Source organism: Onychomys torridus, chromosome 12 (assembly GCF_903995425.1).
Source record: "Onychomys torridus chromosome 12, mOncTor1.1, whole genome shotgun sequence".
Taxonomy (NCBI): Eukaryota; Metazoa; Chordata; class Mammalia; order Rodentia; family Cricetidae; genus Onychomys; species Onychomys torridus.
Genome location: NC_050454.1, coordinates 62,715,166 through 62,737,654, shown reverse-complemented (window position 1 = coordinate 62,737,654; position 22,489 = coordinate 62,715,166). Strand labels below are relative to the sequence as shown.

Sequence of the window (22,489 nt, the reverse complement as noted above, 5' to 3'; positions counted from 1 at the left end):
TTCATTGATGGGAGACTAGACTGATTTCACATCTTAGATACATGTCAGAATAAACTTAAGCATGTGCTTTATATCTAAACACTCTAAGGTTGTAATCTCAAAAAATAATCCATTCTTACACTGACTGTAGAGTACTCACCATTTGCAAGGTAAAATTGAACAGCAAACATTCTTGGAGGATGCTTGTACTTCATAATAACTATAATGAAGGGAAGTTATAGAAGAAAAATCATGAATGTTTAGATTCAGGAAAAAAAATGTCTCCAGAATTTTCTTAGTTTTTATAACTTCATTGAACATCCTTTGAAAATGGTTAAAAGGGGGACTAATGGGAACAATTTGCCTTTTTGTCATAAAGGGACTGGATAATTTATACATGAAAATATTCAACAAGGATTTGTGCATGTTTCTTGCCATTAGTAAACATCAGACTTTGGAAATACCTGGACTAAGAGGGAAAAGAAAACAAGTGCAGAGTAAAATGACTTCTCTGAGGCCATTGAGAACGCTGGAGGCTGTACAGGGTGCTGCTCCTGGTGTGGGCTTTCTAGACTGGCCCTCTAGACTGCAGACATCTGCTACAACCCCCTGCTGACACTGGAGCATCTCAGCACCAGAGAGCACCCTTGGCCTTCAGGGAAGCAATCCACCCTCTCAATCAAAAGTGATTATAATCTGCTGATTGGAAGGCAACTCAGTAAGTGCTGTATCCCCCTGTTCAGTGAAAGTCATGCATCCTAAATTTACGTCTGCCATGTTACCATAGGCTGACCAGGGATTTAGAATACAGAGTCAGAATCAGGAACAGGTCTAAATAAAGATACATAACTCTTATTTATGAAAAAGAAATAACATGTGTAATAACAAAAGCCAAGAGGTAAAGATTTGCTTCACAAGTAGATTTGTTATAGAATTCTGATTAATTTTCTTTTCAAAATTTAATTCACAGGCTAGCTTTCTGGCATCTATTTTGAACATGTCGGGCTCTTCTCTGTTGGTATATGAATAATTAATGTGCGCAGCAGTATTCTGGCGGCTGTGCATTTCAGTAGTGTAATCATAGTGATCTATAGAACGAGTGTGCCTTTGCATGTAGCCATTTAGAATTGCCCTGATTAAGCTTTTCAAAGATTGTGCTAATTAACAGTTCTCTCAATAGAAGTCAGTGCTTATAAAACTTACAGGAATGTTAAGGACAACAGCTTGCCTTGAAGATATGATAAATAATCCATGGTCATAGCAGTCTCCAGACAGAAACCATTTCCAGTGGTAACATATAAAAGCCAGATTGTATGCCAAATCAAAGCCATTGATTATTCCAAGAACTGAGGTTTATCAAATCTAAAACAGTTTATTTTCATTCATCTTGTTGGCTTTATATTGGCTTTATACAATCAACGTATTATACATGTCATAAACTATGTGCAATGTTTATGGTATTTTTGTTTATTTATTTTTGGCTACTTATCTTTTACTGAAAGTCTTGGTTGTGAGTCTGGGCAAGATGGAGGAAACACACTCTGCCCCCTGCCAACACTGACAGCAGCTCCCAAACCTACCTCAGGGCTATGGATACTTGGCAGGTCCAAGCCAAATTCAACATTCTTCATAACAAGTTAAGCTTTTGCCAGGCTTCTTCCTCTATTAAACCCACTATGTGCCAAACACAGCGCTGACATGCAGGTGGACCTCAGTATCATACAGAGCTTCAGGAGGAGATCTCTAGCTCCAGCTAGGCAAGCAAAGTCTCTTTGTGCTCAGACACTGCAGAGGGAGGATGGCGTTCTGTAAAGTTTTTCTTTTTTCTAGACACTTAAACCCCACACCCTGGGTGATCCTTCAAACACTGAAGCAGCAGCAGATACATTACCAACAATAGGACCCAGCAGGACCCAGAACTAGGACAATTGCATTGCAGGCCTGACTTTCTGATCAGAATGATCTAGGACTAGAAGGGCAGGATGCATCTCCAATCTTCATGGAGGAAGTCTCAATCTCTCCCCTATTCATGCTCCCTCCCCTCTTCCTCATTCCCTCCCTCTCTCCCTTTCAACTTATATATGAGCACATTGTGGATATGTTCAAAGAGTTGGAGGGGAAAAAAAAACCACATCTTTTAGCAAAAGATCCAAAAGGGGTTATCTCAGGGAAGCAGAAAATACTATGGAGACAATGAAGATGAAGAAACTCAAGAAGGGGTCCCTGTAATTACAAACGAACTCACCTCAGATAGGGAATTAACAACACACCAAAATAAAGGTACTTCCTAAGCTGAACTTAATGAACCAATGAGTTTATTAGGGTTACTTACAGGAATATGAGTGAGGGGTTACCTATGGGAGTAAAAATGACTCAAAAGCAGTTGCATCATTGAAATATTACTGTAGCATGGGTTCATGAGGGAGAAGGAGGGGGGTAGCTAATAAATCTTGTTAGTTTCAGGAATTTCCTGAAACTTCTGAGCTGTTTAATGCCTGAGTTTTAAGGACCCTCATCTTAGAATATGCTGAGTCTTAAAGAGATTGATTTCCTGTAGCACAGAATGTCCCAACGTGGAGGAAATTGCTATATAACAACTGCCAATCACAGAAGTGGGGTCTCTGTTCTCAACAGAACCTAAGTGATTACTTTCTCTAACAGAATTCTGTCTCATAACATGGACTTAAGAAAGTCCAATGTACAAGTTCATCACTAAGTAAAGGCTGTCTCCCAAAGGAGAGGACAATCAAAACATAGCAGGGATGTTGGTATTATCTGGCAGAAAACACAGAGAGGATACTGTAAAATGTGGTAGATGAAGGGAAAATACTATTTGAAATTAGTGAGGAGACTAAATTCTTTTTTTATTAAAGTACTGAAAATATGACGAACAGAATGAAAAAGTAAAACTGCCATGGTTAAATAAATTCTCTACATGTGCTCTGTGACAAAATAGAGATATCACGGTAAAGGACACATACACCTAAAGGAAAACCAGTAGAAGTTATCCAGCTGATAATTCCCCAACCAAAAGAAGAAATATTGAACAACAAATGAACCAAGGCTCAAGTGCCTGCAGGGTCACATCTGACATCAATGTTTTGTAGGATTCACAGAGGAAAGTGGGAACAGTGTGACACACTGATGTAATGTCCAGTTTGGTGAAAGAATCTCCATGTTCAAAAATCTCTGCCAATTCCAAATAGGAAAAACTCAAATAAACTCATACTCAGGCAAATCATAACAAACAAAATTAAAAACTAAAGAAAATAGTTTGGAAGGGACATTATTACAGGGGATCCATGGTTTCAATCCTTCTTTGAAGGATTTATCTAAATTGTTCTATTATTAAATTTATAAATTAAATATTTTATTTATTATTAAATAAAAACTCAAGAGTGGGATATTGGGATAAAAACCAGATAGATCAAGAAAGCATCAGAGGAGCGACCAGCTGACCCTGTCTCTCCATGCTTTCCTGAGAAAGGACCCACAAATCTTTCTAAGCCCTTCCCTACTCTTTCCTGTTCCTCTCTATTATATCCTGGATTCACCAAAATCTCTATGGCTAATTCTGGTCAGCTAGTCCTTGACTTTGTCCCAGATTCAAAGTTAATCTTATTAACAGTCTCTGAGTGTCACAGTGTGATCAAATATCTCACAACATTTCTTCTTTTATTAAAATAAAAGAGAAAGGTTTTAACTCTAACACAGTAAAACTACTTACAATAAGAACAATTATCAAGTAAGAATTACATTTACATTGTCTAAGCCATTTGTATTTGACAAATTCAGAGAAATGACGCCTATTATATATTCTATCTTGATGAGTCCAAGGTTTTATACCTAAACCACTTTCTCTCCTGACTTTTATTACTATTCTAAAAATACCTTTTTAGATCTTAAAACATTTTCTTAGATACACAACTTAAGCTTTTATGTCTCTCAACCTTATAAACTTTACTGTTATGGGAATTCTGTCACCAGTCAGCTAACCAATTGAAAAGAGCATTTTGGTCCAAGAGGTAGAGCTTTCATTGGGATGGACATAACTGAAAGATAAGGTAGGGCTGAGGGATGTGCAGGCCCTTTTGGAATGAGAATCGAGCAGCAGTAGTGGAGTGCCTGGTGGTTTGGTTCAGATTCCCTGTTCTGTCTTATGATAATTGCACATGAATTTTACTGATAATAAACAGTAAAGTAATCATTTGACTTCCTTGATCACTTTACATGTTTTTTTCCTGAATTTGGTACAAGTAAAACTATAGCTATAATTAGTCTTTAACCTCATCAGAGACCTGAGAAGGATAAAATATTATCTGAATAACAGGAAGTGTAGAGCAAGGAACTTTCAAAACTGTAGAAATGACAGAGACATCTGGCTGCCTTGACAATCACCCAAAGTTCCTCTGCAATGTTGTGTGATGATATTTTATTTGTGCTCTAACAAATAAAGCTTGCCTGAAAATCAGAAGGAGGAGCTAGCCACTAGTTAACCATAGAGGTCTGGAAGTCTGTACAGACAGTCAGAAAGTGATAGAGCTGGGTGGAGAGAGGAAGTCATAAGGCAGGGCAGAGAGAGGAGCTCACTCTCTTTTGGCAGAAGATTTCATAGGGGTAAGAAACAGTGGCTTGCTGCTCTGCTTCTCTGATCTTTCAACTTTTACCCAAATATCTGACTCTGGGTTTCTTATTAATAAGACCATTTAGCAATTTTTGTTACATCTGGTGCCCCACATTGGGTGTCATTATGTTGTTTGGGGTTTTTGCTCTTTTGAGGGGACCTGCCATCCAGCCCCCAAATAAATCACATATGGAGGCATATTTTAATTATGAATGGCTGGCCTCAGCTTGGCTTAGTTTCTAGCCAGCTTTCCTTAATTTAGATTATCCTGACTACCTTTTACTTCTGGGTTCTTCCTTTTCTCTACCTTCTGTAAATCTTACTTTTACTCTGTGGTTTACTGTGCAGCTGGGTGGCTGGCCCTTGGAGTCCTCCACTTCTCTGACTCCTTTTAGATCTTAGATCTCCTCCCAGTTTTCTCCTTCTATACACACTCCCTGCCTGCCAGCCCCGCCTGTCCTTTCTCCTGCCTTGCTATTGGCCAGTTCTTTATTAAACTATCAGGTGTTTTACACAAGCACAGTAACACAGCTTCACAGAGTTAAACAAATGCAACATAAGCAAAGTAACACACCTTAAAATAATATTCTACTACAATGTTGGGGCGTTCATTGTTGGCCTACAGGCTTAGAATATCTGACAAACTTTTCTATGAAGCAGGAATTTTGAAGAACTGTCCTATCTTATCTTGGCAAAAAGTGGAAGTATCCTTCTTTTGTGTCCTGCTTTTCTAATTTGGAAAGTATAATGTCAACATTCAAGGCAGGGGCAGCTTCTTGCCCAGTGGCTAACTTTGCCACAAATGAAAGCAAACTCCATATCCAGGTTCTTTGATACCCATCATCTTTGCGGAAGTAGATTGGTACTTCCAGGAGAAGATGTTTCTCACTATCATGAAAAGCCTTATGCTATTAAAACATCTTAAATGCCATATTCTGTAGATCTCTGAAGTGTTTGAAGACCATCTATCTACCTTAAATATATATGTTTGACCTTGAAAACATATCTAACATGTTTACAAATTTGTTATAGCTGACTAACTACTAATCTGCATTTCTTAATTATCCTAAATAGTTTATAATAATAGTTATCAAGGACTAGAACTTTAAATTACATTTTTAAATGAGCTGCATAAGTACAATACCTTAAACAAGAGTAGAAACATATATATATATATATATATATATATATATATATATATATATATATTCTAACAAAAATATCATTACCAATGTAAAATATTTGAGATTAATAGTTGCTTTTTAGTTTAAAAGTTGATTCAGTAATCGACCCTTCTATACTATCATTCCTATCTGTCCTCTCTTTTATCTTTTCAGAAAGAGATCCCTGAATCTACACTCCTTTGTTTAGTTTCCTCCCTGAACATGACCAATAACAACTTGCAACCAACTCCCCTAATTGATGATAAACATCCATAATCCAACTGAACAACCAAAAACCACTCATCACACCTCTTGAGAATGTGGGCATTGTGTTCTTAAAATTATTTCCTGTTGTCTGATGGCAAGGGTATCTTTAGTGGACACTGAGAAAATTGGGATAATGGTCAAGTCCTGGAAGAGCTAGCTGTTGTCCAGTCTCAGTACTATAGGAAAGTGCAGGGCTTATCTGAAGTCCTGGCTGGAGTAGTCTGTGAGGTTAGGCTGTCTTAACTAACCACTTTGAAGTTGTCTACAGCTGTACCACTCTGAACACGCCCAATCTCTTCTGAGCTTGCATGCTAAGCAGGGTCATGCCTCGTCAGTACTTGGAGAATACTGGATGCTGTAGGGGGATGGACAGGAGAAGCCCACATGGTAGGAGTGAGGGTGTAGGGGCCACATGAATGGTAGTGATGGCTGTGTGAGGTAACTCAGGCAGCTGCAGAGTTGGCTGCTTCAGAAGATACCTTGTGATCTTATGCCCCATGTTGGGCACCAGATGAAGAGTTTATCTAAATGTTCTATTACTAATAAAAATTGGGAGTTAGATATTGGGGTAAAAATCTGATAGATCAATAAAGCATTGGAGGGATGACTAACTAACCCTCTCTCTCCATGTTTCCCTGGTCCAAAGGGCCTGAGACTCTTTCTAAGCCCCTCCCTACTCTATTCTGAATCCTCCATAATCTCTATTCCAGTCAGCTAGTTATTAACTCTGCCCCCAGATTCAAAGTTAACTTTACTAGCAGGCTTGGAACGTCACATTGTGATCAAATATCGCACATCACTTCTATTTTTCATCAGAAATCATGGGAGACAGAAGTAGAACTATCTTTCTACAATTCTGTATCCAGTCAAAATATCCCTCAGCACAAAACAAACAAACAAACAAACAAAAACCAACTAAGATTGCATTAGTAAGAAAAACTATGACAGCATTCGGTCAGTGGATCTGATCTAAAAAGATTACTAAAAGAAGCTAAGAGATAAAGCAGAAGGTGCCAGAAAGAAAGCTGGAATACAGGGAAGAAAATCAGATTAAGAAAATCTGGTCTGGAGCTGGTAAATATTAGCCTGCTTTTTGCCTCCGTGTGGTCTCTAAATTGCAGTTGATAGTCACATGGAAAAGCATAATGTGCTATGATGCACTTACAACGGGCACTGTCACATTACTGGCACAATATCTAAGGCAACTAGGGGCAAAGTGTGAGAGCTGATGACAGGGTTTCCTGAGAGAGTGATAGCAAATTCGTTCAAAGTACAGATAAGTCTGCCTTCTATCGTCCCTTGAGCACCCACTAAAAAGCAACAGTTTTATTAGTCTATAGTATAACGTATTAAAATTCACAATCCATAGATTAAAATGGAATGCCACCAATAACGACTAATGTTCACTGTCAACTTGACTTAAAAGCATTTAGCAGTACACCTCTGAGTAAGTCTGTTTCCAGAGAGGTATTACCGAGAGGGGAGCTGTGCCCTGAATTTGGTCAGCAGTCCTGGATTGAACAAAGAGGAAAGCACAAGTAAAGGAGTTGATAATGCCATTCATCTCTCTTCATCTCTTCCTGTTTCTGGACTTCAGATGCAATGTGATTATCTATCTCATTGCCCACTTGCCTCTACTCCTTCCCCACTGTGATGGGCTGTGCTCTCAAGTCATGAGCCAAAATAGGCTCTTAAGTTATTTTAGTTAGTTATTTTGTCACGGCAGTGAAAGGAAGTAACTAATACACTAATACAGGTTTGTATAACCAAAAATGAAGAAATGAAACAGAATCACATGAATGAAGAAATAGATGGAAGAGACAATGTGAACTATAAAATTGTAGGCTTAAATGCAAAAAATACTAATAACTACATTAATAGTCTAAACATACCAAATAAAAGAGAACAAATGACTTTAAAAATGAAAAATACTAACTCACATCTATTCTTCCATATGAAACTCATCCGAAGTACAATGATTTAAATGTGTTAAAAATCAAGAGGATTGGGAATGATATACCATGGAGCCAGGAACTGAAAGAAAGTGGGTGGTGTGGCTACATTAATTTATGCAAAGTCACACTCAGAGAAGAGGGTATCATCAAAGATAAAGTAGGATGCTGCATAATGGTGCAGGGGCCAATTACTCAAGGATATGTGGTCAGCCTAGGGGCATATGCAGCTACTAACAAAGAACAAAAGTTCATGAAACAGAAACTGGGAAAGCGGGGATGGGCAAAAGACAAGTCCATACTTAGACTGGACCTCCCTTCTCAGAACAAAGAATTACTAGAGTGGAAAACCAGTAAGACTTAGAAGACTTGACCTACACTGTGGAACTAATTGAAATGTGCAGAACACTCTCATCAACAGATGCCAGTATCTTCTGCAAGTGCTTTTTGTCAAGCCTGTGTTAAGATAGACCATATCCGAGGTCACAAACACACTTAAAATGGAAATGGATGAAGTGTACAATCTGTCAATAACATAATTATACTAGAAATCAGGAAACAGAAGATAAGAGGAAGCTTAATGAAGGAAATACTTGAAAATCAGCCTACCTGCAAAAATAACACATGGCCAGGAAATCAAAAGGCCAATTTAAAAAATTAAGGCTTTATACTGAACATAAAAATAAGGAATGATGCTTACACAGTGTCTGAAAAGAAATAGCTAGCATTAAAGCTTATATTAGGAAACAAATTCTTGGAATAAATGATCTGCTTCTGTCTTTGGAAGTCAGGGAAATACAAAGAAAAAACAAAGTAAAAATCAATGAGCATGAAAACAAAAGAACAGTGGGAAAAGTAATGAAGCCAAAAGCTTATCCTTTGAAAATATCAATAGAATTGACAAGCTTCAAGGAACACTGGGAAAACAAGGGGAGGACATAAATTACCAGTGTCAGGAAAGAGTAAAATATCTAAAGTGTCTTTCATACCATTTTAGTCCTGCGGTTATGATTAATAACCATAAAATGGAGAAATGTCAAGCCACAAAATGAATGTAAATCAAGGGATACACATATCAATTCTTCCTCATTCTTAAATTTTTTCTGTCCATTCAGTCAATAAATAATCATTTAATCCCTTTCTCTGGATTTTTTAAGCAATTTGTAATCCCAATTCTTTCAGTGTCTCTCCTTACCATTTGCATATTTATACATATGCCAGCTGAGATATCACTAATGGATTATAAACTATCTCTTTTCTTCACTACATAACCCAGTCCTGTAACAGTTTAGACTTAAAGGACAAAAGGCCATCCATCTACTTATTAGACATTCACAGACTTAAATAAACAATTCTTCACTTCTAAGATCCAAAAAGAAAGAGCTATGGAGACCAGCAAAGCCAGATCCCTTCCTGGTAGTATAATATCGATTAAATGGTCAAATTCATTTACTCCCCAGCACTCAATTTCATCTTACTTAATAGGAGATCTTAATATGAACTTGAAAAATCTTGTAAAGTCTAAACAACGGCAGTGTCTAACTCTATAGCTGTGTTAGAGTGGATGCATAGCTATTGGGTGCTGTCACCCATGACATATTTTTATTGAAAAGTATAGACATATGCCTAACAAGGGTGGTTTCCCAAATGTGTTCAACCAAGATCTGTGAAGATAAGTCACTGGGCTGTTAGGAGGAATCCATAAAATTTATGTTCATTTTTGTCTCCTCACTATAAAATGTATATATCTGTGCTATAATGAACATATATAGTCCTATAATATATGCATATCAGTCATACATGAAAACATCTAGAAGACAGTTGTATATAAAAGTGTTTCATGTATATGATGAATGAATATTAAAGTTTGGAGAAAATGATTCACCAATGGACTCTGGGTAAGATATACCAAGATGTATCATAGCAGTGAAATTAGATGACCTTGAATGAAAAAATAAAAATATTGAAATATTTAAAGTAGTGGTTCTCAACAAGTGAGATTTTTGCCCCTACAGTGGGTATTTGAAAATACCTTTTGAAAAATAGTTAAGAAAAGTGGTATCACTGACATCCAGTGGGTTGAAGTCAGACATGCTGCTAACATTCTCTAACACACAGGTCAGTGTTCACCACAAAGAATGATTTGGTTCAAAATGTCAATAGTGGCAAGATGAAGAAACCTTGACCTGTATTAGTACGTGTCCAGGGTTCTAAGTAGCTTTCTTGTGTAGATGCATCTAAAAAAGTCCTTTGAGCTTTATTTGTAGATAGTTCAACATACTTACAAAGAATATCTAACAACAATTATTTACACTGAACTAAAATGTCACTGTCATGAGACATTGAAATGCTTGATGATGATGATGATTAATTAATTAATCTATTTATTTCTTTTGATTTTTCCAAGATGGGTTTCTCTGTGTAACAGCCCTGGCTGTCCTAAAACTCTCTTTGTAGATCAGGCTGGCCTCAAACTCACAGAGATCCCCCTGCCTCTGCCACCCGAGTGCTGGGATTAAAGGCGAGCACCACCATGCTTTGTGGTAGAATGTTATTTTAAGTTGTGCTACATCTGTTTATGCTCTGGAATATTTGTATGATGATGCAAAGATGTGCTTCATTCTTATATGCTGCATTTGTTTAACTCTGTGGAGCTGTATTACTGTGCCTGTCTAAGACACCTAATGGTCTAATAAAGAGCTGAATGGCCAATAGTGAGGCAGGAGAAGTGTTGATAGACAGAGAGAATAAATAAAAAGAGAAATCTTGGAGGAGAAGAAAGAGCAAGAGAACAAGGAGAGGAGGAGGACTTCAGGAGCAAGCCACCTAGTCAGCCATTGAGTAAGAGTGAAAGTAGAATTACAGAATTAAGAGAAGGAAAAAGCCCAAAGGCAAAAGGTAGATGACATAATTTAAACTAAGAAAAGCTGGCAAGCTTTTCCCCTGCCACCACCAATTTGTGTGGAGGTGGAGGCTCGAGTGCATTCAAGATTCGGCCTCACCTGTAATCCATTGCCATGGCTGAGGAAAGCATTGCTGTTGGATGTGTAATGGACATAAATACTGCTCTACAAGAGGTGTTGAAGACTGCCCTCATCCATGATGGCCTAGCACATGGTTTCCGCGAAGCTGCCAAAGCCTTAGACAAGCACCAAAGACATCTCTGTGTGCTCACATCCAGCTGTGATGAGCCTATGTATGTCAAGTTGGTGGAGGCATTTTGTGCTGAGCACCAAATCAACCTGATTAAGGTTGATGACAAGAAGCTAGGGGAATGGGTAGGCCTCTGTAAAACTGATCGAGAGGGGAAGTGGTTGGTTGCAGTTGTGTAGTGGTTAAGGACTATGGCAAAGAATCTCAGGCCAAGGATGTCATTGAAGAGTACTTCAAGTGCAAGAAATGAATAAATAAAATTTTTGACTTATTAAAAAAAAAAGAAAAGCTGGCAAAAAATAAGCCAAGCTGAAGCCAGACATTTATAATTAAGAATAAGCCTGCATGTGTGATTTATTTGGTGGTGGGCCCCCCAAAAGAGCCAAAAGAGCAAAGAGTATGAGTAGTAAAAAAACAACCAACAAAAATGCCTGGCTAAAATGTTTGATGATTATATGATTCATTACAACATAAGACCCACATGTGCTATGTTGGTGTAAATCTACTTATAAGAAATATCCAACAACAGTTGTTTATATTTGACCAAAATGTCACACTTGGGAATTGCTAAAATGTGTGGCTACCATATGGTCTATTAACAAATCGTCCTACGTTAGCATAAGGAGACAAGTAGAACTTTTTTAGATTTGTCAGGTAGATAAAAAGGAGTACACGGACCCATTTCATTAGCCCACAAGTCGTAATACCTTAAAATTTTCCAAAGAGAACAAATGCTGAGCTATCCACTGCCCACCAAGGACACTGAGTCTCCCAGGTGCGTTATTGTGGGAGAAATGTTTAATGAGAATATCGTGATTCCTTTTTTTAGTAAAAGAACAAATCTAAAGCAGAAGGGCACAGTTTTGACACTGGATTTATAAGCAGCAAATGAAAAACCTCACGTTTTGAAAATCATCTTCCAAGGGCAAAAGAACGACATAGCTATGGTGAAGTTCATGTGCCCTACATGTGATTATTTAAATCTCTCTACTATGGCATTTTGTGTTGTTACTTTTGTTTGTCAACAGTTTCCCTGTGTAGCTTTGACTACCCTGGAACTTTCTTTGTAGACCAGACTGGCCTTGAACTCAGAGATTCCCTTGCCTCTGCCTCTGCCTCTGTAGTGCTGTGATTAAAGGCATGTGTCACCACATACAGCCCTCTCTATTACAACTTTGATTTCAATTGAATGTTATGCCGGTGGATTATAAATAATACTAAGATAGTTTATATCTCTGCCATTCTACTCCAGTTCAAAATCTGAACACTTCCTATCATTTTCTATATGGTGAGTACCTCAGTTGGTAACTGAGATCTTTGGGGGAATGGTTCATTCTGTACATCCACAGTTCACTGGAAACTCCATGCAGCAATAGTTGAAATACCAGCTTCACATGCTTTATGGAAAGGGAGCCCATAGGTAACATGGAATAAAGATAAGGACATGGGAATCAGAAATGTAAGGATGTTTATAATTAAATTTCATGATGAAAATGAGTAACAGTGGCTTTAGTATGTTTATTAAGAGAAAATAATGTTTCATGAAATGTCTCAGTGCTATTTGGGAATGAAGATGTCAAATTCAAATCAAGACATTGACAAGCTTTCCAAACTATGTTCATACATTTAAAAAAATTCATTAAATTAAATAAAAAGAATTTATCTTGATTTTTTTTCTTATAGCCTAAATATTTAAGAGAAGAAAAGGAGGCTCCCAAATCTATGCATTTCTGGATGGAGGAAAAAATATAGTTCTCAAGGGAAAGAAACTTATCCTGGAACAATTTTTCCAAAGCCAGTAAAATCTGTTCTGCTTTTCAGATTATGTCATTAGGCAGTCCAACCCCCAGGTGTCTAAAATAATCAGTGGTTTGATTTAAAGACCTAGAAAACCACACAAGTTATTTTTTTCCTGCACAGCATCATTTATTTCAAATAATGTTTTCAAGCCAGTTTTCACATATAAGGAAAAAACATTTTATCAAATATATCCATTTCTTAAATTGCACACAGATTCTAAGTGTTTTTGCATTCATAAACAGCAGTCTTCATTATGTCTATTCAGCAAAAAATAAATCAGAGATTTTTACAGCACTTAAGCTAATTTAAAGTATAAGTGCCCAATAGCTGATAAACATGAACCTGTACTGGGAGTGTCTTCTACAAATGCATTTTCCCAGGACTTAATCTAGACATTCAGATACAGTAGGTGAAATGCGGGTTTAGCAAATCTGTGTCCACCACCTCTTCTCACAAGAAAATTCTAGAATAAAGTGTCCTTGGAACATGCCAGTCTAAATAAACAATACCAAAAATCATTTCATTTTGGAGTCCTATTAATCTACTCAGTTATCAAATATGATGCCTAATTAAACAGTCATTTCATAAGCCATAGTTCTTTACAATTAAGAAGACTGACCCTGAGGAGTTATCTGAAATTACTATGGCAACTATATTGAAGAGTATTGAAAGTGAAATATGAAAATCCATCTCTGTTTGGTTAAAGTAATTGAATAGAGTAAGGAGAGCAGGGAGTTCTCAGAAGCTCTGAAAAAGCCAAATTTATAAAGCATGGCCTTTACTAAACTGAGGGTCATAAAATGATAATGTCATTAGAATCTCCCCCACTGGTTCTCACAGGATTAAAGGAGTCCAAAATAGGAGCTGGTGCTCAGCCATTATTAACTACCACACGGTCTTTCTCACTGAATGATTCGAGCATATCCACTAATACATGATGGGTGTTACAGTTTGAATCTAAGATGTCTCCTGCAGGCTTATGCTTTGAATGATCAGTCCCTGGCTTGTGGCACTCATGTGAAGGTTGTAGAGTATTCAGGAGACAGAGCTTGGCTGGCAGGAGTGGGTTACTGGAGGTGAGCCTTGAAGGATAGGCCCATTTCTGTTTCTGACCTGTTTTCTTTTTTTCCTGCCTGCCATGATGTAAGGAGTAGGTGTGTCTTCACAGCCTTGAAAGATTAACCTCTGTCTGCCCAAATAAATTTTGTATTATTTGAGATGTTACACAATCTGGTCATGGCAACAAGGAAGCAACATGTCTACTGGGTAAGTCAAGAATTGGTACTAGAATAACAAATCCTCAAGGGCTACTTCTCTTCTTAGTGCCTTGATGCCACAAAGCTGTGATTTCTACTGGATTCTCTATGCCATTTTAATCTCCTTTGAGGCAGCTTCAGGTCTTAGGAGCTTTCTCCTGGCACTACCAGGTTACTTCCTGGGGTAGATTTACTGTTGCTGAGGTATTCTCAACAGTCTGAGTCTGTGGTGATACAAACCTTTCTCTTCAGGGTTCCTCACCTCCCTAGACCCTATCTTTGCATGCTGTATGTTGCTGTGATGAAGTATCGAATAACATGGTTCTTTGACTATAGGCATCACCTCCTACGAGACTTAACTCACTCCTAATGAGAGTAAAACTAATTTCTCTTAAAGAGCTAATCACATATGTTAAAGACACCATGACCTCAATACTGTCGCAATAGCATTAATTACTTCTTCGCTGCTGTGCCACAATACCGTGATCAAAGCAATCTGTAGAAGGAAGAGTTTATTTTGGCATATAGTTCCAGAAAGAGAGTCCATAATGCAGGGACATTTGTGACAGTAAGTGGCCAGAGCAGGAAGCTGAAAGGTTACATACCCATTTACATGCAGAGAGTGAAGAGGTGGGGCAAGGCTATAGATACCCAGAATTTACCCCAGTGACATACTTTCTCTAACAAAGATTCATGTCCCCAATGGTCTATAACCACGCCAAACAGCACCACCAAAGATGGAAAAACTAAAACCTCAACTGATCAAAATTGTACTGGTGTAACTGCTGCTTGCTTGACCAATTATGTTTGAGATGACCTAACTGCTCTGAAACTCCCCTAGCACTGCTTAAAAGGAGCCTGCATGCTCCTCCTTGGGCCATCTTGTACAGTTCAATGACCCTGCATATGCTGGTAAATAAACTCTTTGCTCTTGCATACTACTTGAGTTGAGGGTCTTTGTTCAGTATTTTGTTTTGTTTTGCTTTGTTTCTTGGACCCCCTACAGTGAGAGGTTACTTACAGAATTATGGAACTCTCAAAGGCAGCTGCAATCACTAAAACCCACTCCAGCACAGGTGATGGAACACAAAGGCTGTAAGTGTGGGGGTCTCTGGAGGACTTGCAGGCAGGCAAGTGGGTAGGAAATTCTCTCCCAGGAGGCTCTGCTGCTTTCAGGCTCTTCAGCAGTTCTAACTGCTTGTGTAATCTTGAAGAGGAGAAGAAACCTTGTACATCTAGTCACTTTCAGGGACTTCCTGGGACATAGGAGTTGTTTATTCCTGAATCATAAGAACCCTCACCCCCCTTTAGAATTTCCTACACCTTAGTGAGCTTCCCTTTGGGATGGAATATTTCAGCTCAGAGGACATTACTACACAGTAAGCTTGAAACTTTGTGGGTCAAACCCAAATTCAACTGATAACAGCTTTGTCATTTGTGACTAAGACAGGTCATGGGCTGTTGCTTTTCTGGCACTACTGGCCTGGGTTCCCTCAGGGGCAGGGGGTGAGAAGACATAGAATCAACAACACAGATTCTGGAAGTTGTGAGCAAGCTCATTTTATTAAACAAAGGGCTGAGGTATTTCTGTGTGTGCTGTTTGGCGGGCTTTGCTTCTATGGCTATTGTGGTGTTTCTTGATTTGGCCCTGGGTCTCATGTCAGCAGTTATCACCTTGGGGGGTCCAGTTTAAGGCTCTTCTGGGTCAAGGCACTATTGCATATGTCACTGTCACACCTCTTATTACTTGAGGCTTAGCCCGTTCATCTGGCATGCAGGCCTTATCTGACTCAGTGGACTTTGAGTTGAGAAAGAAGTATTTTAATCGTTGTTTTATTAATCTTCAGTTCTTCTTCCCTCGAATGGCTTGGGATAATGACATGATTTAGGATATCCTGCTAAGGGAAAAGGATTTGTGATTACATTTAGTCTGAATTTAATGTGTATTCATGTAAGTGATAGTCACTTTCATGCATAGCTAAGTTTCTGTTGGCCATTCCAGTTAAGAGTAGCTCCAAAAACTTATACTATTCTCAAATACTGACTTATTGTCACTGACAAACAAAAAGCTTAAAACATAATCAAGATCCGCTAAAAGCAAATTGCAACACTGTTAGTTTTTTTCTTCTCCTCTTGGATAAAGATATTGTAAAGTAGTCACATAAAAATGAGTTCAGAAAGTTTGTGGCCAAAAAAAATGCAAGAAAGAATGTAGGAATCTGTGCTACCAGGCTCTGACTGGTAGTTAATTTAATGTATTGTTTTCCTTAAAGAAACCTCCCAAATTTACAAGAGTCAGACTTGAAACAGACCCACCACTGGCTCTGATAAGAAAGTTTTATAGCTTCTAAATATTCTGCCACAAATCTGTTTTCTTAAGTTCTGCCTTTTTGAATGTTGGGGCTTTGTGATATGTGTGTGTGTGTGTGTGTGTGTGTGTGTGTGTCTGTCTGTCTGTCTGTCTGTCTGTCTGTGTTATATTCAATAGAATTGAAGCCCATAGAAACACTACATTTTTTTCAAAAAATCATATTGCATGAGTTACATTTCTTGTTGTTATAATAAAACCCCTCACAGAGACAGTGCAAAGGAAGAAGGATTTCTTTTGGCTCATGTTTTCATTTTGACTCATGGTCCTTGTAGCTGGAGTTTTCTGCAGTCCTGCCCAGCCCCACAGACCCTGCAGCTGCTTATAAAATAATCACTCAGAAACTTATATTAATTAAAACTGCTTGGCCATTATCTTAGGCCTACCACTGACTAGTTCTTACATTTAAACTCAGCCTATTTCTGTTAATCTATATGTTGTCACGTTTTCCATGGCTTTACCTGTGTGCTATTACGTGCTGCTTCCTGGACAGTGAGCTGGCATATCCTGACTCAGCCTTCCTCTTCCCAGAATTCTCCTTGTCTGTTTATCCCACCTATACTTCCTGCCTGGCTATTGGCCAATCAGTGTTTTATTTATCAACCAATCAGAGCAACATATTCACAGCATACAAAGTGATATCACCCATCAGGTCTTTGGTATGGACATACCATGGACAAAAAAGAGAGACAAGAGGCATCCCTCAATGACGTCTCTCCTTCTGCTAGTTCCTACCTATTGAATTTTCTAGAACCTCCTACCATCTGGGGATCAGGTTCCTAATACATGACCATATGAGAGGAGGAAACATTTCATATATAAACAATTACCCAAACTATTGATTTCCTGAAACATTTACTTAATTCACATTCAATTTTAAAAGCTATGAGAACACATTTTAAGAAAACTCTGATATCTAGCTTGGATAGGAAGATCCATTTCCTTAGAAAATATGCAATTTGCATGCTAAGTTATATTGATTTTGTCTTTCATTACTTACAAATAAATAACATAATCTATCTTTAATTTTATTAAATAATAATATATTTCATTATTAATGTAATTATAGATTTTTTATTAAATATATACCTATAATAACCATGTGTTAAACAGAAGATAGAAACCATTACATAATGCGCCTACTGACATGTGACATCATTCATGAACTCTGTCATCTTGCATATTTGAGTTGTTTATTAGCATCTTTCTGTGAAGAAAAGACAGAATCATGGGACAAGTGCTGAGGAGAGGACTTCAGAGCAGAGAATGGAATGACATGAGAAGATGGGCTTTGAAGAATATCATTAAACATGCAGGAAGCAATTCCTAAGACTGTGGACAGAAAATCATGAGAGATAAACTGAATCTGAAAAAATGTGGTTTTTCAAAACACCTGAACTATTTTATAGTGATAACAAACTCATGATTTTAATATTTGTAGATGCATTTGACTCATTAAAATTTAAACAGAGACTATGATAGATAGTAGATTAATTTTATCATTTAATGTGCTCTGTTTTATGTTGATCCTGGAGGTTACAATCTGTGTCCCAAGTCAGGTCCAGACACTGGTTCTTGATAGCTAATAAAAAGAGGCAAATTAATAGTGGAATGCAGAAAAAAAGGAGATTTTCCCAATACGGCTATATAGGGAAAGAGGCAAGAGATGGACCAAACCCTCCAGTTCAGTTTCATGGAGTCTAAATAGAGGGTGGACCAAGAAAGGCAGCTAAGCAGTCCCAGTCAAGGTGTGGTCCAGTCCACCTCAGACCCATCTTGTTTATACTTCAATCTCATACTGTAGTGGTCTGACAAGTTTGTTAGAATTGTTTGATATCTCTTTCAGGCAGACAATTTTTCCCTCTGGCTGGTGCCTTCCTCCCAGCATGAGACTCCTGGGGAAAGTCCCATTTCTATGGATTCCATTGTTTCAGTAATCTGATAGTCAGGTTGAGAGACACAAGTGTCTCCTTAGAATACTTTCATTTTTACCAGATTGGTTACAAAGCCACCTTAAACATTTTATATTCATAACAAAATGTATTATGTTAATATTAGCAAATATATTTGCCTAATTAAAATTTAAACACAGACCATGATACATAGTAGATAGATTTTTTTTAACCACTTAATGTGTTCTGAATCATTTAACATGCTCTCAGATGTTTTAAGCATTTAGTTCAGTGAACATTTACATGTCATTTCATGTTCAAATAATGATTTATCTTAATCAGTATATATCAAACAGATATGTTTTTATTATGAAATTATACTTTAAAATATAGATAGGTATTATTTTACCATAAAATGTTAAATATCATTAAATAATTTAAGGCAAATGAATTGCCTTCTAACATTATCTTTTAGTCAGCATGTCCCAAGTGTCACCACAAAGCATTGGAAAGTATCCTCATCAAGGGTGCCCAGAGTTTATAAAAATCTGGTTTTGTGAAACTTAAAAGAAATTTATAAACATAGCATCCCTCTGGTAGTCACTCAGGCAGTAAATTCAAGTAAGCTTGGATTTATAAATGTTTCTGTTGCCCTTGGGATTTCCCTGCTTGATTTATGAGTCAGTATACAAAAATCTATAATTTGATCAGGAACAAATCTTACTCTACCATTTCTGCTTTAACATATAATTCATAAATCCTATTCAACATGTTTTTGGTTTTCTAGATGATCAGCACTTAGCATTGAGTCTCATACGTTTTTATTTAAGGGGTTGAGTGAAGAAAACTGATTTTCTGCATGCAGTTCCAACAGTGACTAAAAACACAAGATAGAGGCAGGTATGGTGATTTAGGCTTGTCATCCTAACATGGGGAAAGTCAAGTCAGAACGGTGGCTATAAGACCAGATTGGACAAGATGAGGGTTTTCAAGTTAGCTTCATCTGCAGTGTGAGATCTCAACAAAAGAAGATGAAAGAGAACAGAACTTTCTCTGTGTTTTGGTGGGTTAGTGAGAATGAGCTATGAATTCACTAATAATGCCAATGTTTCAAATTATTTCTAAGTATTTTCAAGTTTAAATTGCAATTAAGCATCTTCCTAATTGTATCTTCCAGTCTGTCAGCACTTGTGGGTCAGAAACCACTGGTTGTTTTCTGTCTCCTTCACTTACTAAATTTGAGTTTTAATAGAGTGTCACACTGTCCCACAATAAGCATTCCACTACCTATCTGTCTTGGAGTGTATGTGACTGAACAACTCTGAGCCAACGATTTGTGAACACTGCTCATCAGTCCCTATTCTGTCTAGAGTGTCTATGAGCTCAGTTCCAGTGACACAAAGGGAAAACCATGAGTCTCTAAAACAGGGTTCCCTCTTTTAAGTCTGGAATGTTAATTCATGGATGAGTAAATGAAACAGAATACAATCCAGAAAGAGATAGAGAGGTAGAGATAGATAGATAGATAGATAGATAGATAGATAGATAGATAATAGATAGATGATAGATTGATAGGTAGATAGATTGAGAGATAGATAGATAGATCGAGAGATGGAGAGACACACACACACACACAGAGAGAGAGAGAGAGAGAGAGAGAGAGAGAGAGAGAGAGAGAGAGAGAAAGAGAAGAGTTCATTTGGGTACAAGTCTGCCTGTGCACTGTGTGCATGTGTGTTGAGGACAGAAGTCAAACTTTTATGTACTTTACTTTTTGAGACAGGGTCTCTTAGTGGTCCAGACTTTGCCAATTAGTCTACACTGGCTGGGATCATACCCCAGAAATCCTATCTCCACCTAGCCAGCACTGGAATTACAGTCCACTCCATTATTCCTGTCTTTTAACTTGAGCCTTAGAAAGCACAATCAGGACCCTATCCTGCATGGCAGCACTCTATTGACTTCTAAATTTTAAAGCAAACTTTGAATTCCTTTGATAGCAGCAAAACAGTATTTGATCTTTGAGTAGATTAGTTGAATATGTTGTTCATCACTCTGTTACTCATTAGATAACTAAAACTTTGCCTTTTTTAATGCTGAGTTGTCATTTTTTAGAAATTTTTATTGTAAAATTTAGTTGTAAATTTTGAACAACATAAAACATTATATGCATTACTAATTGGCTGTATTAATTTGTTTCTTAACATGCTAATACAGAGAACTCTTTCAGTGCTTCCTAATTGTTTATGGCAAGATTATAAAACTGCAATGGTTTTTACTTATTGTGGATCCAACAACCTTATTAAATTTACTTTATGCTTTGATGAATGACTTTGTACATTCATGAAGATTCTCTATGTAATATTTGTGTATTTTTCTAATATATATTCTATGTAATATACATATATACTATATAAAATAGGACTTTACTTCTACTTTCAAATGTATTCTTTTCCTGCTTTGTCTTACCTTAATTACCTGGACATACTGAATAGGATTTGTTAGATAAGGCAGTTTGTCTTGTTCTGGAACCTGGGGGAATAGGCTCAGTTAAGTGTGACCTTTACCACTTAACTGAGCCTCTTTAGTGGGCAGAGGGAATTATCTTCTGCAACTAACTTCTGTACACAATGCCCTGGGCCTCTTATAAGGGATGGAGAAGTTCATCAAGTGCCTCTTTGCATCGATTGAAAAGATCACCTTTAGTTCTCTTGAAAAGTGCTTTTAAATTGTTGATGTTCAAAATTTACCTCACTCTTGTATTACTAGGAAAACATTCTTCCCCTCTCCCTCTCTCTTTCCTTTCTCTTCTTTCTGTTGCTTTCTCTCTCTCTCTCTCTCTCTCTCTCTCTCTCTCTCTCTCTCTCTCTCTCTCTCTTTCTCTCTCTCTCTCTCTCTCTCTCTCTCTCTCTCTCTCTCTCTCTCTCTCTCTCTCTCTCTCTCTCTCTCTTCCTCCCCCTTCTGCCTCTCCCTCTCTATCTCCCTCTCCCTGTCCATCACCTTCTCTTTCCCACCTTACCATCTTTTGTGGTAGGGAGTAGTATTTTATCTTCCCAGCTTCCAAATGAGTCTTTGTATTCAGAGTTCATCTCCCTGGATTCTGTATTCAAAGTACCAGGCATCTAGACAACAAATAATTTGTGCTTTGAAAAGTTACTCTGGCACTCCATACCTTTGAACTGAAGTCCGTAATTTCCAATCAGTGTAATTATTGATATAGCTGGATTTACTGGCTCACTGTGTATTTCATGTTTGCTTTGTGTTTTCTGGTTGCCCTTCTCCTACCACTTTTGAAATTATTGAAATTGCTTTTGGGATTCCATTTTATCTATTGGCTTTCTAGATTATTTCTTTCCATGATTGTTTCAGTAATGATCTATAGATTATAATGTAGTACCATTAATTTTTCAGCATATTGAAAGTTAATGTTCTATGACTTCTTGTAAAGCATAATGGCTTTCTTATAAATCTTTTACACTCTCTCTGTAATTTATACAATGGTTTTCACATAATGTGCTATTCACGCCATCATTTAAATTTAAGCAGGCATAATTATTTTAAAGAAATGAAGATCTAATTTTAAGATTGTGTCGGTAGCCTGATGGGTAAGCATTTTCCCAGCATGTATAAGGTTCAAGTCCGAGAAGACAAACGAAATTAATCTGAACTTTTATCTGGCATAATATCTCCTTTTCTTGAAGAACTTATATTAGTTCTTCTTTTAGGAATGGTCTCGTGGATAACTTCATTGATTTCTTGTTTTGAAAATGCACTAAGCACTCCCTCCCCAGTACTTAGTGGCCATTAAGGAAGAGGGTACAGATGTAAGAGCCAGAGGTCAGGGAAGACCAGGGCAAAACAGTGTCTTCTGGTTATGACAATGTGCTCATGAAATCAAGCAGTTGTCTGCACAAGACCATCACAAGGTCAAGCCAGACAGAATCCCAGCATGGGGGTGGCTCATATGCACACAAAAAATTCTCAAAGAATGAATTGAAATATTATAATTTTTGAAAAGAAAGGAAATGCTTATAT

At 37.5% G+C, this 22,489-nt stretch overlaps 1 protein-coding gene and 1 pseudogene across 1 annotated transcript in view; both read left to right on the top strand.

The window, feature by feature from the left end:
* The window catches only part of Cyyr1 (cysteine and tyrosine rich 1), a 100,487-nt gene that overhangs the window by 15,612 nt on the left and 62,386 nt on the right, over positions 1-22,489 (top strand). The gene's annotated exons all lie outside the window — the stretch shown is intronic.
* LOC118594192 lies at positions 11,003-11,388 on the top strand (annotated as a pseudogene).